Raw genomic sequence first — 23,427 nt, forward strand, 5'->3', positions numbered from 1 at the left:
GGTCATGTTGATCAGATTCCTCCTAAAGTTAATCCACAAGGCAGGAGTTTGACCGAGCCACCAGAAAAGGCAGATGTCAAAGGGGACTTGACAAATGTAAAGAGATTCAAGTCTGTTTCAGTGGTCATGATGGCAGGATGATGCTGCCCTTTTCATGTGGGACGTATACATACAACTGAGTCAAGAGTGACAGAAAACAAAAAGAAAAGGGGGTATAGGGTTGGTAAAACAAAAGAAAACTCATAATTACTCAGTCTCTTGGGATTGTCCTGGAGAGAAAATGTGTTAAATATTTGAAGACTCTATCTTCAGCAAAAAGATTCTGAATGACTAAGAAAACTTTAGAACTGAGTTTTCCCCCTCACCATGCCCTCCTACTGTTTGCTCATTTCTTCCTTTTTCTCTCTTCATCTACCGTTCTTCCCTGTTCTGGACTTCTCTGGTCACTGAACAAAAGACATGGTGCCCGTCTTCAAGGACCTTGTAAAACCCAGGAGAAAGAAAGCATAAATAACAAGTAGGGCAGGTTGTTGTGAGCATTCTAGGGAACAAATAAGAGTATGGTGAGCACACAGAGGAGAGATCTGAAGAACTGCGGGGAAGCTTCTTGTATTGGAACAGTAGCCTGAAGTTTGAATAGTATTTTTAAACATGAAGACTTAAAAAAAAAAAAAAAAAAGATTTTGTTTGAGGAGAAGGAAGAAGAATTCCAGGGGAGCCAAAAACAAAACAGCAAAAACCACACATACAATTGTGCACAAAAAACATGGAGATAGGGAAGTGTAAAGCTGTGCATGTTGTTTGGGGTTTGTGGGTACATGAATCTGAACGGTAGGTTGGGGTCAGATTAAATGCCATGCTGAGACATTTGGATTTTGTTCTCTGGGTTGTAGGGAACTAGTGAAGGTTCTTAGCTGACCCTATTGCAGGCTGCCGTTGAAAAGATGATTTTAGGGTACGAATGGAGAATAAATTGGGGAATGGTTAGAGGCAGAGAACTCAGTTAGGAGTCGTTGCAGAAATTCAGGCCAGAGCTGAAGTCCTGAATTAAGGTGGTAGGAAACAAAGGAGGGGATACATAATCGTCTTCTTGTCCGTGTCTCTTGTGTATAGAGTAGAGTTTCCCTATCAAATAATTGCTTTCCTTTTTTCTTGAAGCCGGTTTATACCGGGAGATTATGGATTTGTTGTTTTTAAAAATCACCCCCAAGGAATCTCCAGAGAGACAAACCAGGGGAGCTTACACATTCTCCCCATTGGTTGATAATGGTATTTACTATGCAGAGCTTAAAACTCCCCAGGTCCCAGCTCACTTTCTGTTATCATTATGTGGCACTCCTTCCCACCCTTGGCGTTTAAATGATTGGTTTGCTTCCTACTTGAACCGTGTTCCACTCTTGCTCTCTGCCAGGTGCTTGCTCTCTGTCCCAGACCTCGGACACATCTTTAGCTTAGCCCGGGGGTTCTCAAAAAAACTGGTCCCAGTCTGGGTCAGGGGAATAGGGTGATTTTTACACTTCTTGCAACTTTTAAGTTTGAAATTATTTCCAAATGAAAAAGTTTCAGCAAAATGAAAGAGAAAGTGATCCCCAGACCAGGAATGTGAGCATCACCTGGGAACTTGCTAGAAATGCCAATTCTCAGGCCCTTTCCCAAATCTACTGAGTCAGAACTCTGGGCCCCCCCCCGGCCCCCTGCACAGCAATCTGTTTTATTAACAAGCTCTTCCAGGTGATTCTGATGCAGGAATTAAATTTGAGAACCACTGGCTTAGTTTAACAGACACTTGTTGCTCCGCCTTATGTGATCATATGCAGCCCTCCTTATGATAATGTGTTTTGAGTTTGAAGACATTTCCCAACACTTAGAATATTTCCCAGGTGGCTGAGCCAGGGAGGCCTTGCATCAGTGGGAATCACCAGAAGTGAGGACATGGAGGAAGGGAAATGGCAAGGGGAATGGCCAGTTGCATAAGGAAAAAGGGGGTAAGAGGAGAAGCAAGTGGGGAGTGATTCGAAATCTGCGGAGACTCACCAATGCTGTCTTGGTTCTCTAGATTCAAATAACCTACCCCTTATAGAGAGAGCTCTGTTATCTCAAATTCCTTTTTGACATAGAGTAAACACCAAGCTCTAATTACAATTCTTTTCATTATTTGTTGTATACCGTTGGTTTATTTGTTCTTTCATAAAACTGCCACGGTGAAAATTTAGTATTTAGTCCTGCATTGTCCCAAACCGGAATGTAAAAATGCTAAACCGAGTCTGGGAAAGACACCAGAATGTTTCCATCGGATTGTGAAGTGTGGCAGAACATTATCAGTAGAGAGAATAACGAGTGTTCTCTTCAGAATTGAGGGACTCAGCTGGGGTGCTTCCTCGGTAGACTCAGTTTTGCCTTTTGAAAGTGGGCACCAGGCTTCACAGGGGTAAGTGAAAGGGCCTGGATGTTCCCTGAAGGTTAAGTTTGTGCACGTGTGGGGAAGAGGGGGATGTGGGGTGATCCACTGTCTTCGTACTCTTCACTTTAAGGCTCTAAGGTACAAGATCGTTCGTTGAGATCATTCCTAAAGTTTCTTTAAAGCAAAGAGATACTTGGCCTCCCCCGAGCATGTGCAGAATGTTTAGAAAACTGCATTTCCAGTAGGTGGGACCTCCCTGCCCCCAGTTGCTGCCAGCCTGTCGCAGTGCCCACACTCAGTCTCCAGGGGCTTCAGGACCATCCAGTGGTAGGCGGAGGGTCCGACTAACGCCCACCCCTGCCCCCATACTCCCACTCAGGACTCCAGGAGGCACACCGAGGTGGTTCTGGTTGGGGGGTGGTATCTGGTGAACAGAGAGGCCACCCCGCCCCGGAGAGAATCAGCTCTCCTGTCGGTAAATGACCTTTGGGGCTCTTTCCCCAAATCTTCTGACTGCAGAAGAAAGGGCCGGGGCTCTTTCCACCTTATTGTCTGTCTCTTATTCTCTCGCTGCTAAAACCCGCCTTTCGAGCGTAAGGCCCCAAGCAACTCTTGGCAAACACGATGTGGGGAGAGGCGATGCTGCCCAGAACTTGGTATTTTGAGAAAGACGAACGGCCGCCCGCTTCTTCTCTCGCCTCTTACCTCAAACCCTACACTTAACTCCGTTCAACCCACCCCTCCTGGGCCGTACCGCTGTCTCGTAGGATGCCGGCAGGACCTAACGCCTCGCTCAGGCTGGTCTCACCTCAGCATCGAAAGCCACGGTGGGGCACAGGGTGTCCTTTTGCCTGGCCCCTGCTCCTGCGATCAAAACACGCCAACCGTCCTCTCTGGATGGGCAGGATCCCCTCCAGACTGCCAGTCTGGACCTTGCCCTCACCGTTTAGCTGGCCTTCCTGGCGCTGGTAAGTCTTGGCACCCGGAAAGCAGAAAGCGACAGCCATCCTGACGTTGCCACTCGCCGTCCCTGTGCTGCAGATTGAAGCCCTATCCAGCAGCTTATCTCCACTGTGGGCTATCCTGGTGTGTGGCAGAGGAGGGGCGAGCGTGGCCGCCTGCTGCAGCTGTCTCCTTTTGAATCAACTACCCCCACTCCCCAGGTGCCAGAAGAGCTCGCTGGGTTTCAAGCGCTCCCCATCTCTACCTCTCCCACCCTTTGCAGCATCGGTAGCAGCTTTCCAACGAGCCTTTTGTCGCGGAAGCTCTAAATCCGTGGTAGGGAAATTACCAAGAGACCCTTCCACCGGCCACCCTCCCTCCCCTTGCTCCGTCTCTTTCTTCCCTTCCTTTGTCTCCTTCCGCAGCTAGGGTCAGCATCCCTAGCCAGACTGAGAACATGGTTGCTATTCCAGGACCCAGATGCCAATATGTGGCAGCATCTGGCTTGTTGGCAAGCGTCGCCGGCAGTTGTGCTGGCTGCGTCCCGGCCTGTCGCGCGGCGGGGCCTGCTCACGGGGCCCTGCCACAGAATGGAGTTTCTTTGAGAACATGGTTTCACCCAAGGAGCCCACCAGAGAACAGCGAGCCGCACGGGGAGGCCGAGAGGTACCGGACAGGGTGACCGCCTCCTGCAGCTTCTGCGCTGATCCCGGCCCTGTTCCGCAGAAATCCCTGCTTTATGCCGCCGGAGCCTGCTCCTCGCGTCACCTTCCCTTCTTCCTGTTAGTGTTTCAGGTGCCTTAAGGCATGGAGCTCCTTGAAAGAGAAACACAAATCACTGAAAATGTTGAGATAAAATCCCGCTCCTCAGAGGTGCCCGTTTGGCACGGGGAGCGCGTGATAACAGCTTGCTCTAGAAAGGTGACATTTCTGCGGAAGCCTGAATCATACAAAATGCATTTTAAAAACTCAGCTCTTCCGAGTCTTCTGATGGTTGACTTGTGAAGCGAAGGCCAGTTCTCCGAGGGGAAAGGGTCATTTCTGAGGCCGGCCTCTCCATCCCCCAAGCAAGGGCCTATTAACTCTGTCACCACTCAGGAGACTGAGGAACTTTTTTTTTTTTTAAGATTTTATTTATTTATTGGACAGAGAGAGAGAGATCACAAGTAGGCAGAGAGGCAGGCAGAGAGAGAGGAGGAAGCAGGCTCCCTGCCAAGCAGAGAGCCCGATGCGGGGCTCTATCTCAGGACCCTGAGATTGTGACCTGAGCCGAAGGCAGAGGCTTAACCCACTGAGCCACCCAGGTGCCCCGAGACTGAGGAACTTTTAAAGATGACTATCCCATGATGGGACTGGTAGCACTTTTTTCAAGGTGCAAACAGTGAGTGCTCAGAATGTGTCTAGCACTGTCAGAGGCACAGATGGGGCAGGAACAGAAGAGGAATGCCTGGCCGGCCCCCAGGATGTGGGTCCTTGGCGACCGGGTTGCATGTCCTTTCGTTATTTCCTTTCTTCCCTACAACCTATACAGTTGGACAGGGCAAGTGATATGCTGTGTGTTTTACAAATGGGGAAACTAAAATCCCAAGAAGTTGATTTACCCCAGTTGGCATGGGAAGATAGTAAGAGCTGTGATCAGAAACGAAGTAGCTGTATTTCAGCTTCACTGAATGGGTGTGTGTTGGAGTCTTCTGTTACAAACTCCTAAGGGCAGGAACTGTGTCTTTAACTTTATGCAACGTGCCCCCAATTAGCAGCTTCCGCTCACTCACGACCCACTTTCTACACATCTTTCCCAGACATACACACACACACACCCCATACAAATATATCCATAGAAAAATACAGGGTCTCTTTACAAACTGAGGCCAAGATTTTCCTGTGACAGGCTGAAAGAAGGAACCAAGAGGAGGAACACAGCGAAAATGAGCTTGAATTAAAAGATGGTAATGAACCTGGGAAGATCTGGTGGTTAGTGGCAGTAGCGTACTGCCTACATAATCCCACATAAAAACGTACAGAGATACATAGCAAAATCAAAATTCATAGACAACATTTACAACAAAACTAGGTGACAAGATACCAGAATTCTCAAAATGCAAGCCTTTCGGGACAAAATAGCAATAACCATAAGACTTGCGTGAGATGGGAATCCATGTGGGAGACACAAAGAAGCCACGGTACAGCTCTTGCCTGAGTCTAAGAACGGGAGAACCCCAAGTAGCCAACTGGTGTTCTCTAGAAAACTCAGTGGACCAATTTGAGAACAGCAGCTGAAGGGGAAGGCATCTTGCCTGCTCTAACACCTGGTAAGTGCAAAGAGCTTGTAATAAGAGGGATTAAAGGCACTGGCCCTTTGAACTCTCAAAATTGACGCACCAGAACTGCCTTCTAGTACAGGGCCCTACACTGAGGAGAAATTGCTGGGAATGGAATCAAAATTGAACAGGGTAGGGACAAGAGAAAGGTCCAGTTCAAAGAAAGGGAAGAGCAGCCAGGAAATTTCAAAGCAGTGTGTCCATTTTTCTTTTTTTAACACTTCACAAAAACAACAGAAGAGGGAGCTCTGTGAAGTTAGAGCCTTTTTACAAATTTAACTTGTTTCATTCTCATAGTTTAGGAAAACTAATTTCACATTAAAAATGCACAACAGAAAAGAATCAACATCAAGTCCCTCGTAAAGTTAGTATAAGGAAAAAAGAGAATCAGGAATAGAATAAAATCCTTACAATGAAAATATTCAGAAAGATGTGCCCACAAAATCGATCCAAATTAATTTGCTATTTCAAAATGAATTGAAGGATACTCAGAAAATTATACGAGACATGAAAGAACAACGTAAATCATAATTAGAAAACTGAGAAATGAGGTGATAACTTGGGAGGAAATTAGAAATAAAAGAAAAAATTTAAAAACATTCCTTAGTAAGGAATTAGAAATAAAAAATTATATTTTAGAAATGAAAACTAAACTAGAAGGACCACAAGAGTGAAGAAACACAACAGATAATGCCTTAAGATAAATGTAACGTGAAGAGAAAAAAAAAATTTTAAGACTTTTAAAACGGTTTGAGTTTCACAGAAGAATTGAAGGGAAGATTACTGAGCTTTCTTATATGCCCTTTGCCTCACATATGCACAGCCTCCTCCCTTACCAACATAGCCCACCAGCATGGTGTACTCGTTACAATTGGTGAATCTACTTTGATACATCGTCAAAATCACCGTAAGTCTATAGTTTGCATTGTGATTCACTCTTAGTGTTGTACATTCTACTGGTTTGGACAATTGTGTAATGACTTGTTTCCATCATTATGATATAAAGAGTATTTTCTTCATTCCTTAAAAAACGCTCTGTGCTCTGCCTGTTCATTCCTCCCTACCCACTCCTCGCCTCTCCCCCCACCAACCCAACACCCGGCAACCACTGAATTTTATGGTCTCCATAGTTTTGCTTTTTCCAGAATTTCATGTAGTTGGAATTATATATTTTGTCGCCTTTTCAGATTGGCACCTTTCACTTAGTAATACTCATTTAAACTTCCTGCACGTCTTAAGGACCTGGTTGCTCCTTTCTTTTTAGCACTGAGTAATAGTCCATTGTCTAGATGTGCCACAGTTTTATCTATTCACCTACTGAAGGTCATACTGCTTGCTTCCAAGGTTTGGCTACTATGAGTAAAGTTATAAACATCTGTGCACAGGTTTTTGTGTGGACATAAGTTTTCAACTCATTTGGGTAAATGCCAGGGAATACTATTGCTGGATTGTATGGTAAGAGTATGTTTAGCTTGGTAAGAAGCTGTCAAACTGTCTTCCCCAGGGTCTGTACCATTCAGCGTTCCCACCAGCAATAAACATGAGTTCCTCTTGCTTCGCATTCTCACCAGGATTCGGTGTCATTAGTGTTCTAGACTTTGGCTGTTCTAATAGGTGTATAGTGTTACGTCATTGTTTTAATTTGCACTTTCCTGATGACATGTGATGCTGAGTATCTTTCATGTGATTATTTGCCATCCATGTATCTTCTTTCTTGAGACACTTGTTAAGGTCTTTGGTCTGTTTTTTAATTGGGTTGTTCATTTTCTTATTGTTGAGTTTCAACAGTTCTTTGTGGATTTTGGTGAACAGTCCTCTATCAGATGTGTCTTTTGCAAATAATTTTTTCCAGTCTGTGACTTGTCTTCTCATTCTCCTGCCATTGTCTTTTGCAGAGCAGAAGTTTTAAAGTTTAATGACGTCTAGCTTATCAGTGACTTCTTTCATGGATTGTGCTTTTGGTGTCGTATATAATAGTCATTGCCACACCCAGGGTCATCTAGGGTATTTTTCCCCCATGTTGTAGTCTCAGAGTTTTATAGTTTGTATTTTACATTTAGGTCTGTGATCCATTTTTAGTTAATTTTTGTAAAGAATTTAAACTCTATGTCTAGATTTCTTTTCCTCCTTTCTTTCTCCTTCTTTCCCTTCCCTGTCCTTTCCTCCCTCTCCTCCATCCTTCCTTCCTTCCTACCTTCCTTCCTTCCTTCCTTCCTTCCTTCCTCTTTCTTCCTCTCTGTCTTTCTCTCTTTCTTTTTTTCATGTAGATGTCTAGTTGTTCTGGCAGTATTTGTTGAGGAGACTATCTTTTCTCTATTGTATTCCTCTGGCTCTTTTGTCAAAGATCAGTTGACTATATTTCTGTGGTTCTCTTTCTGGGCCATTTGTTCTGTTCTCATTCATCTATTTCTCTATTCTTTTGCTACTACCACACTGTCTTGGTTACTTTTACCACTACTATACTGTCTTGGTGACTTTATACTTAATCTTTAAGTTGGGTGGTGTTGGTGGTCTAACTTTGTTCCTCTTCAATATTGTGTTGGCTATCCTGGGTGTTTTGCCTATTCCTATAAACTTTAGAATCAATTTGTTGATATCCACAAAATAAATGCTGAGATTTTTATTGAGATTTCACTGAATCTATAGATCAAAGTAGGGAGAATGGACATCTTGGCAATATTGAGCCTTCCTATCCATGAATGTGGACTATCCATTTATTTGTAGCTCTCCTTATATAGATCTTGTCTTTTTTTTTATTCAATTTATACTTAAGTATTTCATTTTGGTGGGGATGCTGATAGGTTTTGTGTTTTTAATTTTAAATTCCACTATTATTGTTGGTATATAGGAAATTGTATACTCTAACTTTAGTATAGTTATTAGTTCCAAGAGATTTTTGGTGATTTTATCCGATTTTCCAAATAGACGACTATGTCATTGGTGAACAAATAGTTTTATTTCTTCCTGTCTAAACTGAACCTTTGTTTCTTTTTTCTTGTATTATTGCATTAGCTAGAACTTCCAGTATGATGTTGAAAGAAGTACTGAGAGGGGATATCCTTTTTTTTTTTTTTTAAAGATTTAATTTATTTGACAGAGGGAGATAGTGTGTGAGAGAATACAACCAGGGAGAATGGGAGAGGACAGGCTTCCCGCTGACCAGGGAGCCTGACGCAGGGCTTGATCCCAGGACCCTGGGATCATGATTTGAGCTGAAGATAGACGCTTAATGACAGAACCCTCCCAAGCCATCCAGGTGCCTGAGAGGGGATATCCTTGCCTTGTGTCTTAGCTTAGCTGGAAAGTTTCAAGTTTCTTGCTCTTAAGTATAATGTTAGCTCTAGGTTTTTTGGTAAATGTTCCTTATCAAGCTGAGGAATCTCCCTTCAATTCCTACTTCATTAAGAGTTTTTGCCATGAATGGGGATTTGATTTTGTCAAATGTTTTTCTGTGTTTACTGATATGATCATGTGATTTTTTTTTTTTTTTTTTTAGCCTGTTGATGTGAGGATTCATTAGTTTATTTTTGAACGTTGAACCAGCCTTGCATACCTGGAATCAATCTCATTTGGGCATGGTGTATAATTATTTTTATTTAGGTTTTCTAATATTTTTGTTGAGAAATTTTGCACCTATGTTCATGAGAGATATTGGTCTGTAGTTCTTGGAATATCTTTGTCTGGTTTTGTTATTAGACTAATGCTGGCCTTATAGAATGCGTTAGGAAGTATTCCCTCTGCTTCTGGATTCTGGAAGAGATTTGTAGATAATTGGTATAATTTCTTCCTAATTCTTTGATAGAATTCACCAGTGAACCCATTTGGACCTGGTGCTTTCTGTTTTGAAAGCCTATTAATTACTGATTATTGATTCAATTTATTTAATAGGTATAGGCCTATGTAGATTGCCTAGTTCTTCTTATATGACATGGCAAATTGTGTCTTTCAAGGAATTAGTCCATTTTCATCTAGGTTTTCAAATTTGTGAGCAGAGGGTTGTTCAAAGTATTTCTTTATTATCCTTTTAATGTTTGTAAGGCCTATAGTGGTATCCCTGTTTTCATTTCTGACATTAATAATTTTTGCCCTCTCTCTTTTTGTCTGGTGAGGAGAGGCTTATAGATTTTATTGATCTTTTCAAAGAATCAGCTTTTTTTTTTTTTTTCCCTGTTAGTTTCCTGTTTTCAGTTTCACTGATTTCTGATCTAAATTTTATTATTTACTTCAGGTTACTTTGGATCTAATTTGCTCTTCTTTTTATAGTTTCCTAAGTAGGAAGTTAGAAGATTGATTATAGGTCTTTCTTCTTTCCCAATATATGCATCCAATGCTGTAGATTTCTTTCTAACTACTTTCTGTGCATCCCACAGATACTGGTAAGTTGTATTTTCATTTAGTTCAGAATATTTTAAAATTTCTCATGTGATGTCTTCTTTGACCCATGTGTTTTTTACAAATGTTTTTTGTTTGTTTAATCTCCATGTATTTTAAGATTGTCCAGTTATCCTTTGTTATTGATCTATTTAATATTTATATTATATATTTTATATCATATTTATTTAATTTCATTGTAATTTGAAAGCAGACAAATGGTTTCTATTTTCTTAAATTTGTTAAGTGTTTCATTGCCCAAAATGTGGCCTATCTTGGTAAGTGTTTCATGTGAGCTTTGGAAGAATATATATTCTGCTGTTGTTGGATGAAGTGGTTCATAGATGTCAATTATATCTAGTTGATTGGTGATATTGTTGAGTTCAATTTTGTCTTTCTCAATTTTCTGATTGTTGGTTCTGTACATTTCTGATAGAAGAATGTTGATCCCCCAACTATGTTAATGGCTTCATCTATTTCTCTTTGCAATTCTATTAGTTTTTGCCTCACATAGTTTGACGTTCTGGTGTTAGGCACATGCACATAAAGGATTATTATGTCTTCTTAGAGAATTTACCTCTTTATCATTACATAATGCCTCTCTTTATCCCTAGTAACTTTCCTTTCTTTCAAGTTTGCTTTATCTGAAATTAATATAGCACTCCTTCTTTCTTTTAATTAGTGATAGCATGGTATATTTCTCTCCATCCACTTAATTTTAATTTATATGTGTCTTTATGTTTAAAGTGGGTTTTTAATTTTCTTTTTTTTAAATTTATTTGAGAGAGAGAGAGCATACAGGAGGAGGGGCAGAGAGGCGGAGAGAGAATCTCAAACAGACTCCCTGCTGAGCACAGAACCTGATGTGGAACTTGATCTCACAATCCTGAGATCATGGCCGGAGGCAAAGTCCAGCAATGGCAAGAGTCCAACAATGTTTAATTGACTAAGCCACCCAGGCACCCCATCCTTGTTCTTTGAAGTTCTGTCTTCTGCTCTTTTTGTGCCTGTTGTTTTAATTGAGCATGTTGTGTAATTTGAATTTCTCTCTTTTCTTATCATATTGGCCTTCCTTCCTTCCTTCCTTCCCTCCTCTCCCCTCCCCTTGCCTCTCTTTTAGTGGTTGCCCTAGAGTTTGCATATGCATTTATAGCTAATCCAAGCCCACTTTTGGATATTATATCACTTCACAGGTAGTTTGAGTAATTTATAGTAACAAAATATTCCTAATTCCTCCCTTCTGTCCCTTGTATCATTGTTGTCATTGATTTTACTTATATATATAACATATATATTTATATACATATATGTGTGTGCTTATGTATACACATATATAATTGATTATGTTGTTGGTATTATTTTGAACAAATTGTCTATTAGATCAGTCAAGAATAAGAAAATAATTTTTTTTTCAGTTATTCCTTCTTTGATGCTTTCTGTTACTTTATGTGTATTGGAGTTTCTGACCTGTATTATTTCCCTTTTCTCTAAGGAACTTCTTTTAACATCTTGTGCAAGGCAGAATTTGGTAACAGATTTCCTCAATTTTTGTTTGTGAGAAAGTCTTTTTTTTCCTCCTTCACTTTTGAATGTTAATTTCTTAAGGTACAAAATTTTAGATTAGTGGTCTTTTTTCTCTCCATATTTTAAGTATTTCACCTTGTTCTCTTCTTGTTTACATGATTTCTGAGGAGAAGTTGGATATGATTCTTCTTTGTTATTCTGTAGGGTTTTTTTTCTTTTTTAGATATTTTATTTATTCATTTGAGAGCAAGCACAAACAGGGGGAGAGGTAGAGGGAGAGGGAGAAGCAGACTCTCCACTGAGCAGGGAGCCTGATGCGGAACCCGATCCCAGGGTCCTGGGATGACCCTTATGACCTGAGCTGAAGGCAGACACTTAACCATCTGAGCCACCCAGGCATCCCTTTTCTGTTTAAAATGGTATGTGTATGTATAGTGGTTTGTTTTTGTTTGGTTTGGTTTGATTTGTGGGCTTTTTTGCATTTATTCTGGTTGGTGTTGTCTGAGCTTCCTGGATCTGTGGTTTGATGTCTGAGTTAATTTGGGGAAATTCTCCATCATTATTGTTTCAAATATCTTTTTCTTTTCCTTTCTTCTGTTTCTGGTGTTCTCATTATATGTGTATCATACCTTTTGCATTTGCATTTGCCCCACAGTCCTTGGATAGTCTGTTTTTTTCAATACTTGTCCTCTTTGCTTTTCAAGGATTTTATTTCAAGGATTTATATCCTCTAGGTCAGAGATTCGTTCCTCAGGGATGTCTAGTCTACTAAAAAGCCTTTCAAAGGTATTCTTCATTTCTGTTGTGGTGTTTTTGTTGTTGTTGTTTGTTTTTTGTTTTGTTTTGTTTTTTTTAATCTTTAGCATTTCTCTTTGGTTCTTTCTTAGGATTTCCATCTCTCTGCTTACATTGCCCATCTGTTCTTATGCACTACTTTAACCATTAGAGCCTTTACTGTATTAATCATAGTTGTTTTAAATTCCCAACATGATAATTTGAGTATCCCTTCTCTGTCTAGTTCTCGTGCTTTCTCTATGTCCTCAAGTTGTTTTTTGCCTTTAGGTATGACCTGTAATTTTTCTGTATAGCTGGACATGATGTACTGGGTAAAGTGACCTGCTGTAAATAGGCCTTTAGTAGTGCCATGGTGAGGTGTAAGGTAAGAGGAAGCATTTTGTAGTCCTATGATGAAGTCTCACTCTTTTAGTGAGGCTATGCCTCTGGACTGTGAGTGTCACAAGAGTTTCTCAGTTTTTTTCAACCCCCTTAGGTGGGATAGGATGGCTGGTGTAGACTGGAGTTGGATGTTTCCCTTTCCCAGGTCAGTTGGCTCTTATAATACCCTCAAAGGTTAGGCTCTGGTTAACTAGTTTCCCCAAAGGGCAGGTCTTGTTAAGGAGAACAGAGTGCCCTGGCATATTTCAAAATGATTTCTTTCCCTCCACCTTGCTGGAAGCACAGATGCACAGGGTATTTTTCTCCAATATTTACTGTGGGAACTTGGTCAAACTGCTGGAATTATATTTCACAATATTGTGGGATATTGTGACTGAGTCCCCTGGAGTTGTTAACTCTCAGACCTGTCTGCCCTGAGCCTCCATCAATTTGTCAATTATAGTTCAGGTTTTCCTACCCTGGCATTGGTTACCACAGTGTTTTACACTTGTAAGTCTCTGCTGTGGTAAGCTATGACCTCACCTGTCTTTCTTTCCATTCTGGGGGTAGCAAGTTGCCTTGCGTACCCTCCCCTTTCTTACAATTCCCAAAAGAGTTGTTAGTTTTCCAGTCTGTTCAGAATTATACTTGTTGTGAGGATGGATTGGTAGCTTCCAAGCTCCTTACACGTGGAACTGGAAACTGGAAGTCAGAAGATTTTTGAAAATAAAAAAATTAAGAAAGAGATAAAAAAGGATTCAAGAGAAAGTGCTAAACACTGAAGTAGGCAAAGAAAATCAAATACATAGTTGTTAGAGATTATAAAGAGAACCAAAGCAAGGCAACTGAATTGTAAAAATGAATTCAAGAAAACTTTTTTGAAATTAAAAGAAAAAATTGAAGCTACATGGAAAGAGCACACTGCATATCTGAGAATGTTGACAATATGATTAACACCAAAAAGGGGGAAATGCTTGACCTTTTAGAATAAAAAGTGCACATGACTTATAAGAGTGAAAGTTAGCTTATAATTACACTTTTTAACAGCAGTATTTTATTGGGAGGAGGGGAATGAAGCAACATATTTAAAGTAAGGAAAGAAAAAATGAACCAAGGATTTTATACCCAGCAAAACTGACTTTAAGAATAAAGGGCACAGATGTTATCAACTTGCAAGTATTCTGGGATTATTATTCTCATGAGCTATTCCTGAGGAATCTAGTAGAGAATGTGTTGTAAATGACTGAAGCAATGAGAAAGATGCCATCATAACTTACACATTAAATAGTTTCCTGTAGAAATAGGACTAACAGAGGACCAAGGAAGGGGGAGAGACTATAGTGTCAATGGCTACATGGTTTCACAGTGTAGATGTTAGAACCTTTTTTTTTCTTTTAAATGGGAAAAGTGGGGAGAGTGTTTGCAAAAAAATTGGGATGTTTTTGAGACTTATATTGGTGATATTAATATTGTCAGTCTGAGATTATTGCTGTGAAATATGGGATAAAACAGTAACACTGGAATGTTCTAATTCTGCATTCTCTCTGCTTTTAAGAACCCAAGATTCTCAGAATTAGAGATTAGAGATTCCACTGTTATAAAGTGGTTAAGTAAAAGCTCTATAGTATTGAGTTTGCATAGAAAGTACAATATAAATTTATGAGATGTTTTTATCTTTGATTCAATAATATTTCCTAGTTCTTTTCACTGAAATGTCCTAGAAGCTATGCCTAATTTAGCAAAGTGCATCTCTAGGACCCAGGATGTGGTTTTGAAATACCATTTCCCTGTAAAAGAAATTAGGGCTTCTTGGAGAATTAAATCTAGGACAGGAAGTTTATAAAATGAAAGTTGGGACATCTTAGATAACAAGGAAATTACCAAAGACTATTCTAGAGTCATGTCAAAAAGACTTAGAGCCTCCTACTGGTCAAAGATGGGACAGTTTGACCTTCAGTAATGAAAAGAATTGAAACCTATCATATATGTTTAAATTAGTTGTTTGATAATGATGTTAAAAAGAATTTATCACCTCAGAGAAGGTAAACCAATTCATATCTTGAAAATTGGGAAATCAAGGGAAAGAAGTAAGCATTTACCCTGATTTTTGTATCTAAACCACTGGGTATCAGAATAGTAAATGAAAGGCACAGTATCTTGTAAAACTATTCTAACTACAAAATGTAAAAGAAGTGAGAGAATATCACTGTTTTGCAACTCCCAGTGGATGGATACAAGCATTCAGCATCAATAGCAGCAAAGATTATTTTTTTTTCAAGTTTTTATTTATTTATTTGACAGAGATGACAAGTAGGCAGAGAGGTAGGCAGAAAGAGAGAGGAGGAAGCAGGCTCCCTGCCGAGCAGAGAGCTGGATGCGGGACTCAATCTCAGAACCCTGAGATCATGACCTGAGTCGAAGGCAGAAGCTTAACCCACTGAGCCACCCAGGCGCCTAGCAAAGATTATTTTAAACAAAGATAATCAGATATCATGTGCCTTCTGTAGTATTGCTAGATACTACCTATATTCTTGCTAAAGAGATCTAACCTTGGTCTGATCTTTAAGTGGACTAAGCTTCCCATTTGCAGGAAATGTTGTTGGACTTCACTGTGAGTATGCAGTCAGTAACATCAAGACACTGTGGGAAATTAGAGGTCAAATTGCCCAAATTCTTCAATAGATAATTTATAAAGAAATGAAAAGGGTGAAAGAGAAATTCTAAAGATTAAAAAAAAATTAAAATACATTAAAATTTTTAAGAAGGGCAAGACCTAACAATAGTGTCTAGTGATACACATTTGGGTGATAAAATGATTTTAAAAATATAAAAAGTGACAGCTATAAAAGCTAATTGTTACTTTGAGGGAAGGGAGGGGTTATGGTTGAGTGGTGGCACACAGAGGAACTTTGAGAGTGGAGAATATATATACATGTATATATACATATATATATATACATATATATATATATATATATATATATGGTATTTGTTATTGAAAAAAAGTGAAAAATTAATGAAAAAGGGATAAAAGAAGATGCTGGCTACCTTGTCCTTTTATTAGATATGAGTTCCTAGAGAGCTACTGCTAGCCTTTATTTATCTTTGTACAAATTAGGAAAAGGTAGACTTTCTTCCAGGCATTTACTGCTATTGGCCAGTAAATACAAAAATCTACAATGCCCATGATATGAAAGGTACCTCTTTGATGGTGCCCTTGTGCAGTGTACAACTTGCACAACTTTATGAAATGAACTTGAGTGTCCATGTTGGTTCAAGCTCATCTCCATTTGGTGTTTATTAAGAAGAGGAATTTATTTTTTGCAAGCACCATTTTGTTCTTGGAGAAATTTTACTTCAATGCACTTTAGCAATCCAGTGGGATTGAGAAAGTGCTTATTCTCACTAATATAGCTCTTTCTTATTTTAGCATGCAGTATCCCTGAGGCAGAATTAGTATTTCCTGAGATGTTGTGTAGTATTAGAAATGTTTAAGAGGGCTAGCTGGCTGTGGAACTAGGAAGTTTGGTGGTATACCCCTGCTGTGGCTAGCACAATTTGGACTCTCGACCCCATCTTGGCCTGATCTGGAACTTGATTCACTATTAGTTATCAGGTTCACCGGGATAGACCCACATTAGCAAAAGCTCAGAAGATTATGATATAAGTCAGAATGTCAGTTTACTAATTTTCCATAATAATAGTTACTGTTAAATGAATGAGAATACTCATGTTAGCTCTTTTAGCCTTATGAGGCAAGTGCCTTTGAAGCCAGAAGGTTGTGTGGTTTGCAAAGGGAGGTGGATGATTCTAATGGCTGGTGACATTCTCATCACGTTCTGATCCACCCATCTCCACTCCAGGGACATACCTGCCAGCTGGACCAAAACACTTATGTCAACCGTGTCATCATCATGCAATAGACACACTTACAAATTCTTGCTTTCTAGCTCATATTTTCCCAGGCTCCACATAGAGGGAGGAAGGGGACAACTTTCCAGTCAGCCAGAACATCGGGGTCAACCCTTTTGATTAGTGGCATGACAATTGAAGCAGCCATCTTACCTCACTTTACAAAGAATTTCAGAGAAATGAGTCTAACAAACATGGACCACCTTCCAGGGACTAGACACAAAGAGGAGCCAGCCGTGGTTCTTCATCTAAAGTAAACAGCCTGGGGGCGCCTGGGTGGCTCAGTCAGTTACGTGTCTGCCTTTGGCTTAGATCATGATCCCAGAGTCCTGAGGTCAAGCCCTCCATCTGGCTCCCTGCCTAGTGGGGAATCTGTTTCTGCCTCTGTCCCCCTGCCCCCACTCATGTTCTCTCTCTGTCTCTCTCTCTCTCAAATAAATAAATAAGGTCTTTAAAATAAAAATAGCCTGGTAAGGCCAGACTTAACATTACACTCCCACTTGCCCACTTCCCCTAGTTGGAGGCGGGGAAAATATATATATATTTTCTGTCTAGATGGTTTCGTTGGGTTTCTTTTCCTAGACTTCTGTATTACAGGACTGGACTACACCTGAACACAATCCATATGTTTTATTAGATTGGATCAGATCTCTCGGATCCTATCGGATGCAGCCTTATCAGGTAGAAGCCTGCCGCTGGGTTGTGTATTTAGAAAAACAGCAGTCACTTCCTCTGGGAGTGGCAAAGTATGAGAAACAGGGCTCTGTCTCTCCACCCTTCCTTTAAAGCCCAAGGTCTATGTGATTGGGTTTGGCTGGGATTTGGGTTTGTTTGTCTGTTTTTTTGAATGTAGCCTAGAACATGGAACTCTTGCTGCCGCTCCTGGTTTCTGGGCCCATCTGCTCTGAGCTCAGGTGATCACGGGGTGTGAGCCTGCTGCTGTCCCTCCACAGGGAGCCACTGTTTTATCTTCTCACAAGCCTGGCACCTGGTTTGGAAACAGGATCTAAAATTAAAGAGTTCTTTCCATCCTGGAACTTTGAACTAACCTTTAGAACTCAAATGAGGGCTTGGCGAGGACAGAATTAATCGGGGAAGAATTAACCTGGGAAATTGGATGCTCCAAAAGAAGACTTAGAGACCCCATCCCTTAAATATATTGGACCCAGAATGGAGATGATTATGTATATTTTGGGTTTTAAAGAGTTTTGTAAAGAAAAAAATTTTTTTCCATGAGTTTTTGGTTTAATTGCCTGGCAGGGTGGGAAATCCCAACACAACAGCGTGGAACTGGGGCATGAAAAGCAGCAAGTGAGACGGATTTATGAAGCCCATAAATAAAAATGAAACTCATTTCATTGTCCAAATTGAGTGGAAAGGCACAATCTATCCCAATTCTGATAAATGGAAGAATGGGACACACATAGAGGAAAGTTCTTTCCATTTTAATAAGGCAAGATAATGGGTGTAACATAACTGAGGAATTTCAGAGAAAAGGACATTTCATTTTGCCAGATTTTGACCAAGGAAGCTTGTTACCCATCTCCACTTTAAGGGAGAAAATGCTCACTTTCCCAGAAAGAACTACAATCCGCTGCATGTTTAAACATTGCCCAAATGAGCATTTTTTTCTATACAGGCGAGCAGTGAAAGGAAGGAGAAGCAAAGGCCAAGGTGGCAGCCATGTTAGGCAGGAGATTTTCATACTTCTGGAATTTGGGGGACCGTCACCCTCTTCCCATCCTCTCCTACGAAGCACACTGGTGTTAAACTGTTGTCTGAAGCCTGTTGATTCCTGTACAGATGGGTCAGATAAGACTGCGGGGAGTGCCAACAATGAACCGCTATGTTTTCTAAAGCGGGATGAGGTAGAGTGGCTGCCGGTTGAGGGGCATATCAGTGCTCTCTGGCTCCTCAGTGAAGTCGGGGCCACTGTCCGCCTCGCACCCCGCGTTGATTGCCAGCCCCACCTTCTCTGATGTGTCCATTCAGCCTGTTCTCTTTCTAACTAAATACCTGGGTTCTTTAGATTTTGGGGTTTTTGTTTCGGTTTTGCTTTTGTTTTGCTGATCCATTATTGGTCTCTTCCCAGGCAAATACACAAGTTGGTATAAATGACACGTGTGGTCACTAGCCACAAAACTAGAAGGGAGCCAGCGGGCTCATGAGGGAAAAAAGACACAGGCATGACTTTGTTGTCTTTGACATGGAACTAAAGGCTTACTCATCATTCATTTGATAAACATTTGAACCCTTGTCTTGCACTACTTATCCTGCTGGGCACTGTACATGATTTAAAGATAAATTAGGCCTTCCCCCCCATGCCCCAGTGATCCTACAATCAAAAGCAGTTTTTACTTCCTCCCTTAAATTTATCAGCACCCCCAAGTACATTCAGTCTAGAAAAAAATGGCATGCTTGCTTAGCAGATGCGGCTTCCAGACAAGTTCCTCAGCCCTTTCCAACTGGATTGCTCCCTAAACCTGTCTGAAAGGAAGTTCTGGAAGTACCACAGGCTTGTAACGAGTATACACTGAAAGTGCACTCTGGCATTAAAGGGTCATACGATCAAACTATCCTTCGTCTCTCTCTTTATTCGTGAATGATGCTGAGCTCACACTGAGGCCAGGAAGAAGGGTAGATTTTGTCCCATTGCTTTGGGTGAGTTTCTGGAAGCATCCTGCCACCTTTTTGACCATCGAGGAGAAATGGTGCAGCCTCCCCCCAGGCCTCCCCCCGGGCCTCCTCCGGCCCTTTAGCTTTAAGAATCGACTCCACAACAACTTAGCTGAATTGATCCAAAACCTGTGCAATGGGGACTCCTGGAGTTGATCTTTCTTATTTGGTGTTCTGTCCTTGGATCATTAAATACCATGATTGTGAAGAGCTGCTCACGTGTTGAGACTTTGACTAAGTAAATTAACGCTACATGAGGAATTTTACCATTAGATAAAGCAGAACATGTGTCGGTGAGAGAAAACATGTGTCTGCTCTGAAAATTGGGAGTCCAGGGAGACCGAAGTGGGGGTGTTTGCAGCACTAAGGGAGAGGCATTGTGCGGGGATCATAGTGCTTTGAACATGGGAGAGAGGCTTCCTGTGGTGCAGAGGGACAATTCCAGAACCCTCACAGGCTATTCTGCTTCCCTTGTCTGATTTTGAGTTTACCAACCAAGATTTCTGATCAATAACTCAGCTTCCTTTCTGAAGCATGGTGACGCTGGAGAGGTGATCCCTTGGAATGGGAGCATGTGAATTCCAAGCTCTAGAATGGGAATTTCTGAATTCCTCCATTAAAAATTAGTAAATTAATATACTCATTTATTGGTCAATTATATGTTAATTTTGTTAGAGTAAGGATGTTGCTAAGAAAAATCTGACTTGTAAGCCTGAGGATCGGCCTCTGGAACTTGTTGCCTCGGGGCTTGAGAACATCTTTCTCATGACCTCCCCTTCTGGCATCTTTCCCAGTGCCTCCCCAAATTCAGGCGTAGTGCCCATTGCTTTTTACCCAAGGATGAGACCATCCATCAGACTGGGTGCTAGTTAGGTTACAGGTTTTAAAGATTTTATGTCTTTCTCCTCCTTACCACCTTATGATAGACAATAAGTTATCAAAAGGAATTGGGGTAGAGGGAGCTGGATTATGCAATTTAACAGAATCATTGAGAAACAAAAGAAGGACTGCAGACCCTCCTAAATCATGATTAGGTATTTGCTCTGATTTGCTGGTGGGGACTTGAACACCACCTCTCTGACCAATGAGCTCTCCTCCATATGCTCCCCACAAAAGCGAGAGAAAGAAAGCGAGAAACCCACCATTAAAGTCAGGCTAACCTCCTCTTTGAATAACTCTGACCTGGATGAGGGAAAAACCCAGAAGGAAAAAATTTGAAAAGTTTACTTCAGGTTGAGAATTTCTAATTCCACCACTTTTGTGTGTGTGTTGTTGTTTGATAGACATGACAGCATCTCCTCATTATTATGGAAAATATAGGGTTGGTGTTAATTACTATCTGAATATGAATGGGAGCAGAAGTGGGCATAGCCTGCACTGGCCTTTCTTTGACAAGGTATAACTTTCTTCTGAATTTCTGTGTTAATTAATGCTTATTTAAAACCACTTTAATTGGTAGTAAACACCTCAACTTTTTGTACTCATTAAAATGCAGCCATTGATGTGTGATGGATTTTTTTTAAAGCTTAATTAACTTTCCTTCTGTATATATAACCTATAATAATGACAAACATATTGGGAAAAAATTACCCCTGCTTTTTCCCCCTTTCTCCCTACCCCCATTATAAAGACATTTTTAGCTATGGATGTCTCACTTTGTTAGGATCAGATGCCATTAATTTGGCATTTTGAAGAAGAGTAGATGGCAGGAAATCAAAGCTTTTTGAGACACTGGTCATTTTTAAACTAAATATTCATATTTCTAAGGGAGAAACACTCTATTTTTTTTTTTTAAACGAAAAGTTTTAAGAAACTAATACCCCAGATGACCCAAGACTTGACTTGACTATCTTTGTGGAAAATGTAAAATTCTTAAGATGTTCTTGGAAATGTTTTCTTGGAGTGGTTATAATTGTGTAGAAATCGAGTAACACATATCTCCCCTCTTCCATTAGGAGATATAGTTAATATTAAGATAATATAACTACCTTAGAGAAAATCTGGTAAATTGAACAATTCTTAATAGTCTCACTACCCTCACACAACAGTTTTTAATTTTTCATAATTTCTTTGCATTCTTTGTCCACAGTGGACACAAAAATTGTTAAACAGTAAAACCATAGTCAGCAGGTATGGAAGGAAATCAGCAAGAGCACCGTTAGAAGGAGGAATTGACTTTGTGGTTTAACAGCCATTGGGTAGGAGGTTGGGTTTTATCAGGAGCAGTGGAAACTATAGATGTAGGGGCCAAGTCATACAAGGGCCACAATGGGGTTTTCAGTCACTTAGTCTCTTATAGTCCCTCCTCTTGGTCAACAGGTCCCATCATGTGATCAAATTCTGATTTATTCCGTCCTTCAAATTAAATAACTTGTGTTAATTGCAGTCTCAGATTCACTGGTGAGGACTACTATGAGAGTTTCTTGTGACTCTTCCCTTTGTAGTTGAAGTTCAATTATTTTTTAAGAAAGTGGCTGACTAGAAGCATTTAAGACTCTGGAGAGAACACAGTGAATGGCTATAGAGACAACATCTATTAAACGAAGTATCAGAAGGCCTTTGATAATGCTTATTAGTCCAGATCCTACCCCACTTTCAGTCATCCAGAACTCCATCCTCGACCCAAAGAGAAGGGAGATTTCATATCAGTAAATTTGCCTAGCATTTTGTTCATCCTCTTGATTTATCAAGGTTTAATCTCTGGCATCTGGAATAATATTATTAGTGGAAAGAATTTTAAGAATCTCATTTCAACTAAGTTTTAGACAAAGAGAAGGGAAAAGATAGTTATGAAAAGGAGGAGAAAGAGACAGATAAGGGGATGAGGGTCAGTGGCTTCCTGTGTTCTAGGGTCTTGATTGGAGATCATGGGCCAAAGCTGCCCATGTCTAGTTGTGAGCTGTTTGACCAAGTTCTCAGGAAAGCTGTCTCCTTGTGATGCCATTTGCTTCAGGAGAATCCTGAGGTCATCCCAGTTTTAGATCTCCTGTCAGTGTGGTTGCCTATAATATAGCTATATGTATCTTGGGAATCATGAATCAAATGGGAGTTATTCCTTGGAATTTCACAGCAGTGTTTGTATTTAATGCTACCTGATGAGATTCCTTCCAAGAGGTACACTGTCTTTAAAACCACCAACACTGAAAGTAGATAAGGCAATTGTGATATGGAGATCAGAGCAATCCTGGAGGTCTGAAAACGGCTCCATGGACTAGGTTTTTGACCACTCAATATTGATATGAAAGATTTCAGGGAAAGCTGCTAAGAGATCTTGTCTTATATTTATGCTCTTTTTATATCTGTCCATTATCAATTTTGATCTATATATTTGACATTATTTTGATAATCAAATAAATTGATAGGGTCTCAGGAGTCCCAGGATACATGTTCCTAGAACAATCCTAAATTCTTCAGTGAACTTTTTTCTTTCTAGGGTTTGGGAAGTCTTTAACTAAATTATACAAATCTAATCTTAACCAAGAAGTAGAGTTATAAATCCACTGAACTTGGGGATTTTTTTTTCATCCCCAGCTTTGTTGAAAAAACCATTATGAAGCAATATTGTCCAGTGAGGAAGCATGTGTTTAAGAAGGGGGCAGTGCAGGGGCACTCAGTGGGTTAAAGCCTCTGCCTTTGGCTCAGGTCATGATCCCAGAGTCCTGGGATTGAGTCCGACATTGGGCTCTCTGCTCAGCAGGGAGCCTGCTTCCTCCTCTGTCTCTCTGCCTGCCTCTCTGCCTACCTGTGATCTCTGTGTGTCAAATAAATAAATAAAATCTTTAAAAAAAAAAAATAAAGAAGGGGACAGTGGAGCAGAGGAAAGGGGGTCTGGGCAAGGTGCAGAAGGAGGAGCAGAGCAAGAGGGAGGAGGAAGTTAATATTCAGGGGACCACAAGGAGGTCAGTATGCAATCAATTGTGTTAGGAGAGCGAGAAGGGAGTTTAAGTTTGGATTTCAGATCATCCAGGAATTTACTAACCTTTTCTAAGGAGTTCTTAAAGAAGCAATTTTAGCATTTTCCTTTCTTTCATAGGCCTCTTTATAGCAGTAAAAAATAGTAACAGTGAAATATTTGGACTCTTTGAACCCTTTGATTCTACAGTGGATTATTTTACTCATATCCAAATT

This window comes from Enhydra lutris, unplaced genomic scaffold (genome assembly GCF_002288905.1).
Source record: "Enhydra lutris kenyoni isolate GAN:26980312 unplaced genomic scaffold, ASM228890v2 scaffoldscaffold24, whole genome shotgun sequence".
NCBI classification, from domain to species: domain Eukaryota; kingdom Metazoa; phylum Chordata; class Mammalia; order Carnivora; family Mustelidae; genus Enhydra; species Enhydra lutris.